Source organism: Sylvia atricapilla, chromosome 5 (genome assembly GCF_009819655.1).
Source record: "Sylvia atricapilla isolate bSylAtr1 chromosome 5, bSylAtr1.pri, whole genome shotgun sequence".
Taxonomy (NCBI): Eukaryota; Metazoa; Chordata; class Aves; order Passeriformes; family Sylviidae; genus Sylvia; species Sylvia atricapilla.
In genome coordinates, this window is record NC_089144.1 from 32013146 (window position 1) to 32028387 (window position 15242).

At 40.7% G+C, this 15242-nt stretch overlaps 1 protein-coding gene across 1 annotated transcript in view; it reads right to left on the reverse strand.

The window, feature by feature from the left end:
- TAFA2 (TAFA chemokine like family member 2) overlaps nucleotides 1-14075 on the reverse strand; it is a 208422-nt gene extending 194347 nt beyond the window's left edge. The window contains exon 1 of the mRNA XM_066319086.1: nucleotides 13352-14075. The gene's annotated coding sequence lies outside the window, so the exon portion shown is untranslated. The remainder of the gene's footprint in view (nucleotides 1-13351) is intronic.
- Nucleotides 14076-15242: the final 1167 nt, after the last annotated feature.

A 15242-nucleotide genomic window follows, 5' to 3' on the forward strand; every position in this document is an offset into this window, starting at 1 on the left:
TTTTTCACCAAGGAAGCTTGGTGTTCAAAGTAAGTGGAATGGCAGAATTAGCTATACTCAAAGACAGATAAAGGACTAGAGGCTTGAAATTTCTGGAACCATTACAAGTTCACTGCATATTATACTGCAAAATTAAGACTCTCACAGAAAATTACTACTATAACTTATTATACTGATAAAAAGAAAACCAAGGAGTTGTGCTCCTTTTTTACAGCACTACTTTATGTAATGGGCATTCACTCATTGGACTGAGGTGTATTTGACTTAGAGATTGAATTTTTGTAAAAGAAATGTATTTATAGGTATGTAGAAGTTCCTAATAGTTAGTATGTTGCTACCAATCAAAGGTATTATTTCATACAATAACAATTCTTTAAAAAAGAAAAAAAAACCTACCAAAAAAATCTAGTAGAACAATAGATTTGAGTTCATTTTTCCAAGGAAGGATTTCTCAGACAGAAGCCTAAGTTAAAGACTGTTTAATTAATAAAGAAATAATTTTAAAAAAAGGGCATGTGTTGCAACAGCCCTCTTGTTAGAAGGTAGAAATGAACCGAGACACAGATTCCTTGTTTATCACAGCATAAAAAGGGTCCAGGTTAATTCCTCTTCACAGCTCAGCCATCCTGACTCTAACTACTCACTAACTCCGGCTGCAGCAAGCTCCTCCTGTAGGTTTGCCTTGCAGCTTCTGACTGCTGGGTATTGCCTACTAAACCATGACTGCATGTATTAGTTTGCAGATTCTGACTGCAGGCTTTGACTGCAGGTTCCAACAACAGGCTCTAACTGCAGACCCACACTGACCTCACAACAGAGGTTGTCTCTTCCCAGGATCCTTCTTCATGATCCTCTAGCTCCCTCTTCCTCAAGGCTCCTCCTCCTTCACAATGCCCCCTCAGCAGCTAACCCATCTCCTTTTACCACACTTCCCTTGACTGGCTGTAGCTGTAACTCACCGGGCCAAGGCTAAATTGGAGTAATTAACACAGCTGTTATTTATCAGGGTGAGGTCACCTGTATTCCCTGCTCTACAGACATGAATATTCTCCATTTCCCCAATTATAGTTTTGTTTTCTTCAATGCTAGAAAACATGTACAATAGTTGAAAACTAAAAGGCCTTACAAACCATGCTTCCGCAGAAAGTCATAGGAAGACATGCTTTTCTACAATGCACAGTTAGACATTTCTGGGAAACATTCGTGAAATGTCTTTCAAAAATATGAAAAGAGCATAAAATAAAAATAGAACAGAAGGCAGAGGCCAGATACAGTTTCTTTTCTCCAAAGTGGAAACAACTACTCAGATCCTAGACAAATTTGCATTTGTCCTGTAACAATGCTAGGTGAAACACTGTCTGCCACTAACCAGCAGAAAGAATATGACAAAGCATTCATCAAAGCACAAAGAAGTATTTTTCTTACATTTTCAGTTCCTTCTTTTGTTAGACTGTAGTCCCACTTGTTCTCTGACTCAGACCATTACTGAAGTACCTTAACGGAGAAACTTCTTCACAAAAGAGATCTAATTGATAAAAATTGAAAGTCTTTACTAAGATCAGACTCACTGGAGAACCTCAGCAACAGGTGATGAAAACAGAACAGATAAATTGTTTGTTATAATATTATTTAACACTATACTATTTCCTTTTCCATTGGGCTCCAATCACTTCTTTCATGACAAAGAATTAAGTTCAAGAATTCTGATCTGAGGGGAAAGAAGAAACTAAAGCAAACAGTGATTTTCAAACAATAACTTCTACCAGAAACAATCATCTTGTGGGAACCAACCTATCATTATATAGAGAGTTCCATCATCCATTTCCCTCTACCTCCAAAACTACCTGCAGTTCAATGCCTAAAAACATTACAGTAGGTCTGTTAATTACCAAAAAAATAACAACCCCTGAAGTGGAAGAACAGAGAGATATGGGCCTTTAAATCTTTCCAATGTCTCATCGCTATTATGCTCATCACTGTGGGTCTGAACTCCACATCCCACTGGTGATCTAAGAATATACTGTATATACAGCAAAACTATATATGTTTATCTTATGGTTTCAATTGATAGTGTAGACTGTGACATAGCTAGCCATTCATACACAGTCGGAGCAATATATTTTAATGATTGCTATACTTACAGAGACATAAATATATTTTACATGCAAAGGCAAGTATCAGCCACAAATAAAAAAGAAGAATAATCATATCTATGGATGGAAAATAATTTGAAGTCATAATGGCTTGGTCAGTAAACGGAAAAATGTTCTTTTCAGGTGTTAGATAAAAGTTATACAGATCTTCCGGTAAAGACCAGAATACGCACAGAAATTAGAAGAACCAGACAGCTACAAATTGTCTCTCCAGGAAGGAGGCCATGAATTACCAACAACAGCTTAGGACACAAAAAAGACACAGAGACTGAAATGTGAAGCTCATAGAATAGCCGTGGACAAAGCATGAATCATAGCTTCTTACTTTTTCAGTAAAACAGTAAAGCTTGGGAAGGAATTGGTATATGCAGACTATTTTATCTCTTTGTTTAATGGGGAGGAAGTTTGGGAGACTAAAAACCATTTTGATTTAAAAATCTGGCTTTGAATCATCTGAATCATTCACTAGTAAGAAATACTTTATTATTTCAGCTGACACAACTAGGCCTGTCATGTTACTATGATAAGAAAACAGAAAAGATTGCAACTGAACTGAAGCAATGCTGAACCAAAAAGTTTCAGAGAACTGAAGGGAGAAGTAAAGCTATCTGCTTGACTAATTACTCACCTGTATAGTTAGCTATTTTCTCAAACTGGGCTGCACAGGTGCACAGGGCACAGGTAAATTGTTACCTAACACTATCCAAGACAGAAGGGAATACCCAACATACCCTTCAGCTACAAAGGCAACAAGGATTCTACATAATACCGAAACTTCTCAGCATATTTTTCAATTGTATTGATTCAAAATTCATTTTGAATCTGCATTTAACATCTACAGATTCAGAGAAAGGAAATTCTCTCGCAGGAACATTTTCAATATTGTTCCCACAAAGTATCTGTGAAAATGAGCTATCAGCTGCAATATGCAACCAATGAAGAGAGTCTATCAGAGATTTAATTTTAAAACAGCTGGGACATTTCTACCAACTTCCATGGCAGAGTCATGCATAAGTTTTCCTTCCATTATTCATTTCCATATTTTGCTTATGTGGAACTTTAAATAGCAAAACCCAAAAATATTAGAATTCATGGAAAGATTATTAGGATTTACCACAAGGTGATCCTTTGGCAGGCTGCATATACATTTAGTTTGTACCTATTAATGAGACATAATTGACCACAATGACAAAAAAACAGGATTATATAGCCTGCATTAGTACATATTATGAGATTTAATAAATACACAGATGTAAGGGAACGTGTGAGCCGCCAGTATTAAACTCACTCCTTTGTTGTAATTGAGTCAGCTGCAATTTTTGCCAACTTGTTATTAGACAACCACTTAATCTGAAGAATTATCCTAACAAACAATATTATCATTAGCAAACAAATATATATGAGAATAACATACCAATTCAAAAATGTCCAAATCTTTGCAATACATATGGAATATTATTTGTGTTTGTGCACAAGTTTACTCAAAGCATTCGCCTGGGTGAAGAAAGTACACAAAATATATTTTTTAATTTATATAAAGCAAAAAGTAACTACTCAGCCAGCCATGTATCTACCTTCATTTTGTGTTTTATTAAAATAACATATGCAGTAGCCTTGTCTATGTTATTGATGACACCATGGTGACTATTGGACTGATAGAGTGGTCTCTAGGAGTTTCCAAATACAAATGAATCCTAATGAGATAATCCCTAGTGCATGGAGATGGAGGAATGCTATCTAAATAATACCACTTCTGTTGCAGAATTGGTTTCAAATTAATTGTTTCTTTCTAAAGCTATAATTATCAGGAGGAATGCAGTTAGTCAGAAAAAATGAAGTTAAAAAGTGCATAATGTCTAATAGCTCATTAAATAGAAAATACATGGTAAATTTGGGAATCAGAATGGCTTGCAGCTAACTGTGAGAGGATGGGTCATGCACATGAAAAGAGACTTTTTTGGCACGAAAGCAATTTGGTAATGCTGACTGCAGTCTGCATTTACTTGACATTCGGAAAGATCATATGACACCAATGCAGATGAGGTGAACAGTGAAGAGAAAAGGAAGGGCAAGAAGAAGTAGAGGAGAAAAAGTCAGGTTATAAGCAGCTGAGGCATGATGAGGAAGGAGAGAATATGAGTGTCATTATTGGGTGTTCAATTTTTAAAGTGGAAATAGGAACAAGGTGTCATAATGAAGAGACCTGGAGTATTCAAGCAGCTGTGGCAATAGCTGGGTCAACATTTTTCTCACAGAGGGGTTTTATGACAAGTTAATTTGATGAATAATTAGTAATTTTAAAATTTCTCTCCCAATGAAAAAACATAGTAAGTGTGTATTTACTCAGTGTCCAATAGATCTTTATAATAATGCAACAACAAAAAAAAAGTCCAAAGACTATTTTATATACTTAAGAATTATTAAGCTATCAAAAAATCCTCAAACCTGAAATATTATACCACAGCCTCAAAAGGAAAGAAACTCAGAACAGCTGATTAAGGCTTAACCTTTCTCCTAGTATATTTTCCATAAGCAGTGACCCCAACGATTACACGAGGGGACACAGACATGATCAGAATGGGAGAAGGCAGCTATGTATTTGCATGTACACAAACACAAACAGGAGGTGCATGCCACACCAGCCTGCCCAAACAGGAGGGCTAAAGATGCCTAAAGCCTCACAGAGTCATATAAAGGCCCAAGGTAATGTACAAAGAACTGCAAGTGGTGGGCTCAGAATCACATCTGATGCAAAAGCAGTATATAAGGAGAAGAAAGCTATCCAGAGTTACATACTTTTACGTTGTTAGGCTTTGGTCACAAGCTGATCTATGTGGTAAATCTGGAATACAATCACCAAAAATACTTTTATCAATGTACTGGTTTTAGCTGAGATAGAGTTACCTTTCTTAATAGCAGTTCACTGTGTTTCAGATTTGTGACCCTGAAGAGATAGCAGCCATGGATAAGGCCACAACACAGCAGGTACACCCCTGAAAGGGCTGTGGTCCAAGGGTAAGGCCACACCTGAGCAGTGGAGCACACTTCAGAGTGACCACAGCTGTGGATTAGTCCACACTGCAGCAGATATGCCCCTGAAGAGGCTGTGATCTATGGACAGACCCATGCTGGAGCAGTGGCAAGCAGAGAAGTTCACTACAGTGTAAAACTCTATGGCCTTCTTGCAATAGATATACATTTAAACTGCCATTACCCATGATTTGATTTGCATGTTACTGTCGCCCTAAGTTTGCCTGCTTTTCATTATTTGCATTTTATTCTCATGCAGCTTCAAGAAAACTATATATGTTTCTGTTTACATATATCTGTTTACATATATCTCCTCTAGGAGGAGAAAGATGATTGATGGTGATGTTCACCAATGAGGTCAAAGAGGTGGCTACCTGTGGAGCCAATCTTTTGCCTTCTGATCAAAGTGTATACAAAACAGAGTCAGAAAAATAAAGTGAGAGCTTTCCTGCTGACTTTTCTGCTGCCTGCTTTGTTCTTTTGTGCCCCTAACAGCGACATGTTACAGTAAGCATTACAGCAATAACCACCCAAACCACTTGAGGACAAGCCTAAAAAAAAACAGCGCAAGTGCAGGAGTGACCCGACTTGAGCTGGCTTTTGTGCCCATTAACTCCACACAACAACCAACCACCTCTCCTCTCCTAAGTGACCACCATAACAAACAGAATCCAAGCCAAGGACTAGATGAACTCAAGTGGCATTTTACAGACATTATACACTGGTGGGTGGGCCATAGACTAAAGAAATAATACTTGTTTATATCAGAGAATGAGAAGGGAAAAGAGATGATTAATGAGAGGATACTGGACAACATGGGACCAAATTCTAAGAATAAGTGGTAGAGATTGTATTGGGTTTGGCTGGGATAGAGTTTATATTCTTCACAGTAGCTTTTAAGTTGCTGTGTTTTAGATTTGTGACCAAAACAGTGTTGATAACAGAGATGTGTTTAGCTGCTGCTGAACAGTGCTTAAACAGCATCAAGGTCTTTTTCCTGTTCTTCACATTGCTCCACCAGTGAAAAGATTGTAGGTCCAGGACTGCTGACCCCAAACAGCCAAAGAGATATTTCATATCATCTGAGGTCATGCTCAGCATATAAAGCTACAGGGAAGAAGCAGGAATTGGCATACATTTCACAAGTCACCACTACATGTGATGGAGCCCTGCTTTTCTGGAGATGGCTGCACCCCTGCCTGCCAATGCAAAGTGCTGAAAGAATTTCTTGTTTTGCTATGCTTGCATGTGCAGCTTTTGCTTTACCTGTTAAACTGTCTTAACCCACAAGTTTTCTCACTGTTACTGTTCCAATTCTCTTCCCCATCTCACTGTGAGGGAGTGAGCAAGTGGCTGAGTGGGCTGAGCTGCCTACTGGGGTTAAATCAGAACAATCATATTGGCAATGTTTATAAACCAAATAATAAAATCTCATTGCCATAAAGGAAAAATGAATCTGCTTTAGGAAAAAAACTCCAACATTTCCTAAATCAGAAGCTCAACCAGGATTCATGGCCACTTCTTCATTTGAGTATCATATCGTACAAATACCAACATAATGCCTTCCTCATGAAGGTTTGGACACTTTGGCAGTAATACATTTTAAATATTACCTTAATTCCAATGCAAGGTTTTATCCCTCATAAATCTCGACTGAACAAAACAAAGCAGGATCATAATAATGAGAAATGTCAGTGGACTGGCTGATAATACCATATCTAAATTTATGACATGTTATGTTAACATATAAATACAATATTTCTTGTGTCTTGATTCCAGTAAGCCCATAGAACTGAACTTGTCTCTCTGTATTTCCTGCTTCCTGATAAAACTTCCGTCTTGTTTAATAATAGCTTATTTGTTGCAATGCATAGATGGAAATTTTTTTACACTAAAGTCACACAGGTAACAGAGTCTGAAGAGAGGATATACCCCAGAGAGGATATTCTTCTCTTGAGATGGTGCTGAAACAGATCTTTTTTTCTGCAATTAGGCTCTAAACGTGACCTAATTTCCTGCAGAAATACCAGAGCCTGATATACTTAGCCAGAAAATGAAATTTTACTTTGGTGCCACACCAACACCACCATATTTGAAAATTTACATTATTGTAATGGTATTCTCTAACTCTATAATACAGAGTACCCATATACCTGTAGAATCTTCCTGAAATTTATTTGCTGTTGTATGGTCTCTCTTCTGAATATAATGGGATTGAAGCTTCATTAAAGGTGTAGGAGTGGAAAACCACTGAAATAAAGCTGAAATCTTAAATTTATACCTGGAATACAGACACAAACATACTTGGCAAAACAGCACCTCACCTACATGCCTTCAGCACAGACCACTCTAAGCAGTTAGCAATATTTATTCAGGCTCACTTCAGAAAATATTTGAATCACATAATTAATTTGGTTCCACTGAAGCCCCACCAGCTGAAATGTCTCACATGATCAGACCTCAAGTTTTGCCTATCTGCACAGAGCAGGCACACATTCTAATTTTTCCCAATGATTTGGATTTGAGATTTGGACACTCTACAGTTCAAACCGAACTAAGACTACTAATTCATCTTAGATAAATCATGAGACAAGCTTCAGATGGTACCCACTTTCATCCCTTACTGGAAAAGATCCACATTTCAAACAGTTTACAACATACAAATGGCACAGAAAGACATTAGCTTTCCTCAGAGCCATCAAGCCATTCTGTGTGACTTTGCAGTGTCATTAAATGCAATAACACAATAGCCAGTGACAAACTATGGTCGAGCCTAGAACCTGAAAGGCCAAACAGATGTCTTAAATAGAAACAAACACTCAAAGTCTCAACTGAAAGGGGATCTAGAGTACACAGTTTGGATACAGTGCCCACAGCTCTCTCAAATGCAGAGTCACGAGGTTGAAGGCAGCACCTGTCCTAAAACTGTGTGACTGCATGTAAAAGCCTTGGGTACAGGTTCTCTCATGCATAGTTCCACATGGTGAGAGGGAAGGCAGGGACAACCTGTAACCAGGATGACCGCTCTGTACAAAGATGGTCAGGTGAGCAGGAAAATCCACGGGGTGACCCAAAGGCTGAGACACACCCTCTACCCTGTCCATGACACAACCCGTCAGACAGAGACAGAGATGAGCTACATAACTCACTGCTTTGTGGCAAGATGGATCAGAGGCCACAGCTCTGCCTTATCAATATGTGATGAAGAAAATGCAATGAGGGAGTAGAAGAAATCCAATATGAGAGTATCACTGCAAATGTGAGAGACTAGTCAGGTCTGTGCTCCTTCTGTAAAAGAGCTGGTGTGAGACTGCATGTTACTGACAGATTTATTTTAGAAATGTTTTATATCCTGTTTTCAAGAGTGAAAAATAAAGCAAAAGCAGTACACTAAGCAATTGCAGTTTGGTTCTTGTAAGTAAAATAAATATGCAGTACTGCAATACTGCCTCCTTGCACCTTAAGGTAGAAATTGCTTTACTGGATCAAGACAGTGGTCCATCTAGTCCAGTACCTCATCTTCAAATACTGCACCTTAACATAGCAACAGAGGAGACAAGAAATATTCTACAGAGAGAGAGGCCAGCATACAACAAAGACTAAAAATTTATCTATTTTAAAAGTGTTTGATATTTACTGACTCATTTATTAATATTTTGCTATTTATACAACCAGCTAGGTTTGCTGAACTATGATTGATTATTATTTACTTGTGAAGTCTGCCAATGTAAAGCGCCTTCTGCAGCATTTGCTTCAATTTGTGATATAGGCATAGAAGATTACCGAACACCCAGGAGTCAAAAAAAAGCTATGTGTGCTTTCACCTGAGTGCTACCCTGTACTGTGGCTTTCCCCTTGGCATTATTAAAGGGATGCTCACAGCTGAGGTGGTTGTATACAACGCTGTCCGGGTGCCAAGAGACCTGTGTTCAAGTTTCCGATTACAAGATCAGCAAGATGTGAAGTGAGGCAACTAGAAAATGCAAGCTATGAACATAGTACAGATTAGGAGCTTTGATAAGCTTCAAAGGTGAGGGAAAAAAGTTTTCTAACTTTTTACACATGCAATTACATAAATGATTCTCCCAAGCCATAAAACATATAGGAGTTTCTCCTGTAAGTGTTTTGTTAAGGGCTAAGGATCAAATCCATACAAAGCATTTTCCCAGTGCTACTTCAAGCAACAGCTACAGCTGTAGTGCCTTCTACAAATCACTGTACTGATGTATTCAGACAGAAGAAAAAGCTAAGAAAGATTTTTACAGTGACTTCATCCCATTTTATCTATGTAGTGTCATGCCATACCTGGTAGTTATGCTAACTAACATAACTAGTAAAGCATAAGGTCTTTGCTTTCTCTTTTCTATCTCCAAAGTGTTTTTCAAAACACATGACATGAAAGAAATTATATGAAGATGACTTGAATTATTTATCTTAAAAATGTGACTGTTCTGCATTAGTAGTATGAAGAGGTACATTAGGTGGCCGGTGTTATTTTGTTATCTTTTTTGATAAATAACTCACTACATATGGCAAACAAGAGTGGCTGGCTTGGGTATATAAAGAAACAAAGCACAAACCCCACTATCTTCCCAAGTCCTACCAAGAGCAAAAGGAGATAACTCTGTAGCTGTCACCAGGAAAAATGAACAACATTACTGTTGATGTTTCCACATTCATTCCTATGTCTGGTGAATGTTATATATCTGACGTTAGTCATGAGAAGCGTTTTGAAGTAAATATCAATGGCTTATAAAACCAAATCAGTGAGCCAAATTTCCTGGTAAAACAGCCCTAAGAGTGAACTTGCTTTTTAAAAAATATTTCAAATGTGAAAGTGTGCACTTACAATGGACTCTGTGAAGATGAGCATAGTGTGTAACTGTTTTCTCATGCTAAAAAAAAAAAAAAATAAAAATAAATCCTTGCAAGTACACTCTTAAATCCAGTGATCTAAGGATAATGGAGCAAATATTCTAGCTGGTTTAAAATGTCAGAGCTGCAACTACTCCAAGGGAGCAATGAAAGTCTACATCAGTTGGGGATTGCCCTCAACACAAAAATGGTGGTGAACAGGGACAGGTCAGTATTCAGTTCTGCTGGCATAGGACCCTTCTGTTGTATTCATCCTTACACAACTTTTCCTCAATGCCTTCAAAATTCAGCATTGCAAAATGTAAATTAAAAATGTATTTTCCAATAAAAAGCTATTGCTACCTGAATTGCTCAGACATGCAATAGAAAAGTGATGAAAGACATTTAAATGAGATGTTTAAATACAGACTGGAAATATGAAACTGAACATTAATTAATTAGATTGCAGGGTCTTCTGCTGCTTTAGCCTCTGTATTACCATGCAGTCTTTGTTTACTGCCATTTATCTTCTTTGTTTGATGACATTTGACTAATAAATACATTGATGAATTGCATCTGTAAATGCCATCCATACATCACAAAAATAGGATGTACTCAGTGCTTCTGGCACACTGATGCTAAAGGATCTTGTTTTATTTGAACTTTCAGTACTTAACAAAGAAAATATTACTGCTCTACTGGATAAATTTCCTGATTCTTATTTTAATTTTTAGTGAGCAAACAGCTGCAGAATAATGTGACTTAATGAAGCATTTCTAATAAAATTCTGCGGAAGATAAAACAGAGGCATAGAACCACTTGCTCACTGATGGTTGTATCATTCAGAATAATTTTTCAAGATGGTGATCATATTTCTGTGTAGATGAGTATTAGGTATTGTGATTTTCTGTCTTCCAAGTCAGTGATTTCCTTTAGTGAGATAACTAGTTTGCACTGTTGCATTACTTATTTATAGTAAGCAAAGCATACAACATAATAAATGCAACATCTTTCTAGTACATTATTTAGGCTTTACATTGGTTGATAAGTAGCAACACAGACAGCAATAATTTCTGGTGTGAAGATGCTCATATCTGAAAAACTTCATGGCTATATTTTGCTTACCAAAAACATACTGCCTGTATCTCTAAAAATGCCCTTTATCAAGTCTGTCATCATCTGTGATGAAATTATGAAACTTCTTGGCTGCTATATTTTTCTCTGCCACAACAATTCAGTGTAAAGTATTACTTGCTTTATGTAAATCTAGATAAAGCTGAATGAATCATCACTTTGCAACCTGCCAGTAAAACAATCTCCAATATCCATCTGTACACACATCTATTTACTTTCATTGAGAACAAGTTTTTCATGTATTCCCCACCAGAATAATCAAGTGCACTACAAGCATCTACACATAAAGCTGAGATTCCTCAGATCGTAAGAGACAGCAAAAAGTTAGCCTGTGTGTCCAGCATGATACAGGCAACTTAGTCATCATTCTCTGATTAAAACAGTGAGACAGAATCAAGATTTTTATCTGTCACCCACTACCATCAGTGCATCTAAAATTAATACTACAGTTTTGAAGAACCTTCTATGTATACAAAAAAACATGCAAAACCAGTGAGTAGTAAATCTGATTTGCTGTATGAACTGAGCAAAGCTTTCCACTGAAATTATGGTACTTAGGTAGTTTACATTTATAAGAATAACTACTGGAAATTGTAGTGAAACAAACTGGAAATTATGTGAAACAAAACCCACATGGTTTTCAAGACTGCCTCAGAAGCATCAGCTCTCTGAAGTAAAATATTAATACTGAAATTTAGATTATTTACTTTACTACTGTTAATTATACACTCAGGAAACAATTTAGGCACCGGTATGAGATGACAGCACAATTACTGTGAAAAAGTGTAATGAAACTTGTAACCTTTGCCACCTCTGATAAAAATGCCTTAGTATGCTCTTTCCCAACTTCAGCTGAGCTATCCTCCTAAGTACCACTGAACTACTATGCTTTGAGTGTGTACCCAACACCACAGGAAATAATCTTAATTTTTCAGTTTGACTTAAATTGGCCCATAAAGTAGCTTTAAAGTGTTAAACATATAGTAGGCTGAATGCTAAAGTCTGAAACTAGTTGGTAAGACAGAGAAACCAGATAACAATTATCATTTAGTCAATAGTAATTTAAATGTATCCACTGTCGTGCAAAGACCCTATGACCCGGAATCCTTTATGGGGTTTTCAGAGATAGGGGTTGAGTATGTTTATTATTTAAATTGACAGTTCTACAGGAGTCAAAGCACGGTTATTTAAACACTGAGCCAGTGTCTGCTGGGGGCAGGGTGGTAGAACTAAGGTACTTAAAAAAAATACTGATAAGCTCCAAGCAAAAGCTGGAAAGAGAGAACTGTAACTACACATGTAATTTAAAATGCTTTAAGCAATGATTTTAACTCCCGTAGGAATGAAACATACAGAAGAGCAATGCCTGGCAACTCCTAACAGGGCAGTGCAAGCTCTTGCTCTTTATTCTTTGCATTGATAACCTGGTGTCCGAGCAGCACAGGTTATTTTAAAACTTTCTCTTGCTAAACTATAAATGGGATGGAATAAGGGAAAAGCCTTCTCACTGTGGCGTACAGAACCTGCGACATATTTAGTAGATAAACAGACTCAATAAGAAGCAGAGTAAGCAACGTGGATAGACAAGGTATGTTTCATACTATATATCCACAACTTGCAGAGCACGACACGTAGAAAGAAACGGAGTCATGAATCTTTCCTTTATCGCTTTTTTGTTTGCTTGTTTGTTTTTAGATGTCGCATAAAGCGACCACCCGCTCTTTCAGCCGCTTTTTCGAAGGCGGCCGATAAAGCGTCCGGGCAGAGTAACCCTCAAGTGCCCCAAGGTCCTGCGAGTTTGCGGCCGCCCTTTCTATAAAAGTTGAAAATCAGGTGGGTTCCCTTGCTTCCCTCTCGGCTCTGTTGAACTGTTCTTTTAAATAAAATCAAAGAAAAATAAAAGGGAAAACAAAAGCCTTGAGGATCGCCCGGCGAAAGGCTGTAGCCGGCTGCTCCGGGTGCCCAGCAGAAGGACGGCAAAGCAGCTCTTCACATCCGGCTCGCTCCAACTTTAGGGCAACGGGAGGGCGCAGCCCGCGGCCGCCGCTCCGCACACTCACACCTGGCCCAGCCGCCCGCGGGGTCTCGGCCAGCCGCGAAGGGGATCTCCCGGCGGGCCCACCAGCGCCCAGACAGACACACAGACAGACACACGACCCTGGAGCGCTCCGCTCACCTACCTGCAGTCCCGAATCTTGCTAGAAATGCCTAGCGATCGGCCGCCTCCCGTCCGGGGGGAGCTCCAGCCTTACCGCCCGGGCATCGCCGGCACACGCCCCGCGCCCCGCCAGCGCTCGGGGGCATGGAGCGGCTCCGTGCCGCGCTCCGCTCGGCTCCCCTCGGCTCGGCCGGGCTGGGCTCGCGGGGCCCGGCTCTCTCCCCCGCCTCTCTAGGAATACACCAGGAATCCGGTTAACAGATGCCAGAGGAAGGGTGAAGTAACTGGGAATGGAGGGAAGACTGGAAGTGTTTCTTGTGCACGATTTCGGAATATTAAAAAAAAAATAAATAAATAAAAGAGGACGAAGTATGGTTGCGCTATTGGAAAAGCGGAGATGGGGAAGTCCTGCAGCCTAGTACGGCTCCGTCCCCTACACCAGCTACGCGTGGTCCCGATTCAGCTCTGCCGGCAGAGGAAGGAGGAGATGCCGGCGCGTCCTGCAGCAGTCCCTCCGTTAGAGCATCTCTGATTGGTGTGCCTTCCACACACAGCACGACTTCCCCCTCCTGCTGCCTCCTTCTCTCTCTTGGGAAAAGTAATTGGAGAGCGAGAGGTTCACCTTCAGCAGCAGCAGCCTCCCGCGCCCAGCCTGCGCGCACGGCACCGCGGAAGGGCGCGGAGACGCCCCGGGCGCCCGGACAGACAGAGGCAGTTCCAAGCGCGCCCTCCGCGGCGGGGGGGAGGGAGGAGGTGGAAGGAGGTGGGGAGAGGGAGAGACGCCCTTCTCCTCCCCCGTATTTATTCGGCCACTCGCGGCTCTCCGCCCCAGCCCTTATGGAGGGCGCGGGTCCCGGCGGTCGCTGTTCAGTCTGACCGAGGAGCGGGGCTCAGCCGGCAGCACCCACCGCCCCCGCGGCCCTGCGCCGCCCGCTCCGCAGCGCAGCTCTCCCTTGTCTCCTCTCCCCTCTGAGTAGCGGGGCGGGGGTGCGAAGTTTACGCACAGGCGCATGTGGCCGGGGAGATGCCGGCCGCCGCTCCGCGGGCCCCCTGTGCCCCTGGGGGCGGGCAGGGAGCAGGGCAGCGCAGGGCAGCTGCCCCGGGGAAGGGGGGCCGCAGCTGCCGGAGAGGGGCAGGAGGGACGCGGCGGCGCCGGCGGCAGCCAAAAACCGGACTGTGTCTCCCTCCAGAGGGAGAAAGGAGTCACGCACGGCAGCTCCGGCGGCGGGAGAGCCGAGGACTCGGCCGGGCCCCGCTTCCCTGGGTGGCGAGCTTGGTCCATGCACCGGCGCTCGAGAGGTAGTGAGGAAAGGTAGTGCGGGTCAGGTCCTGAAAGCCTCTTGTTTCTCCTAAGACAGCTCTAAAGACGGGTGGCGGGTCGCGGTCGTCTGCCATGACTACTGATTAATAAGGGGAAATGTTGCTGAGTAAGGATAATTAAAAGCAGAGTTTTGTAATTTATTTTGCTGTGTTCTGTGCCGTTCAAAAGGTGGTACAGAGAAGTGGAGGGCTAAAAAAGGTGAGAAAGAAACCTCGTTACAGTCATAGCAGAGTCAAGTTCTTGGTTTTGTGCTGTAATTCTGGTGCACTCACTCCTGGTGGGCTTAGGTTAAATGGGGATGAATGCGTGCAGCATTGAGAAGTACTGACATACCTGACCATCTGTTGTTTTGTTGTTTTTTTTGGGTTTTTTTTCAATTCTACAAGCTAGTTTTCAAAAAAGAACCTTTTGCTCAGTCTTAACTATTACTACATCTTAATCAACTCTGTCAGAAAGAGAAGAGGGAGGTGAAACTGTTCTCTTCTTGTTATTGTTCATGCTAGAGTTCTTCCATGGAAGCAAGCAAGCATCTGTAGAATGTTTAAATACTTTTTTTTTTTTCCTGAGCAGACCTAAAGGTTTGTTTGTTTGA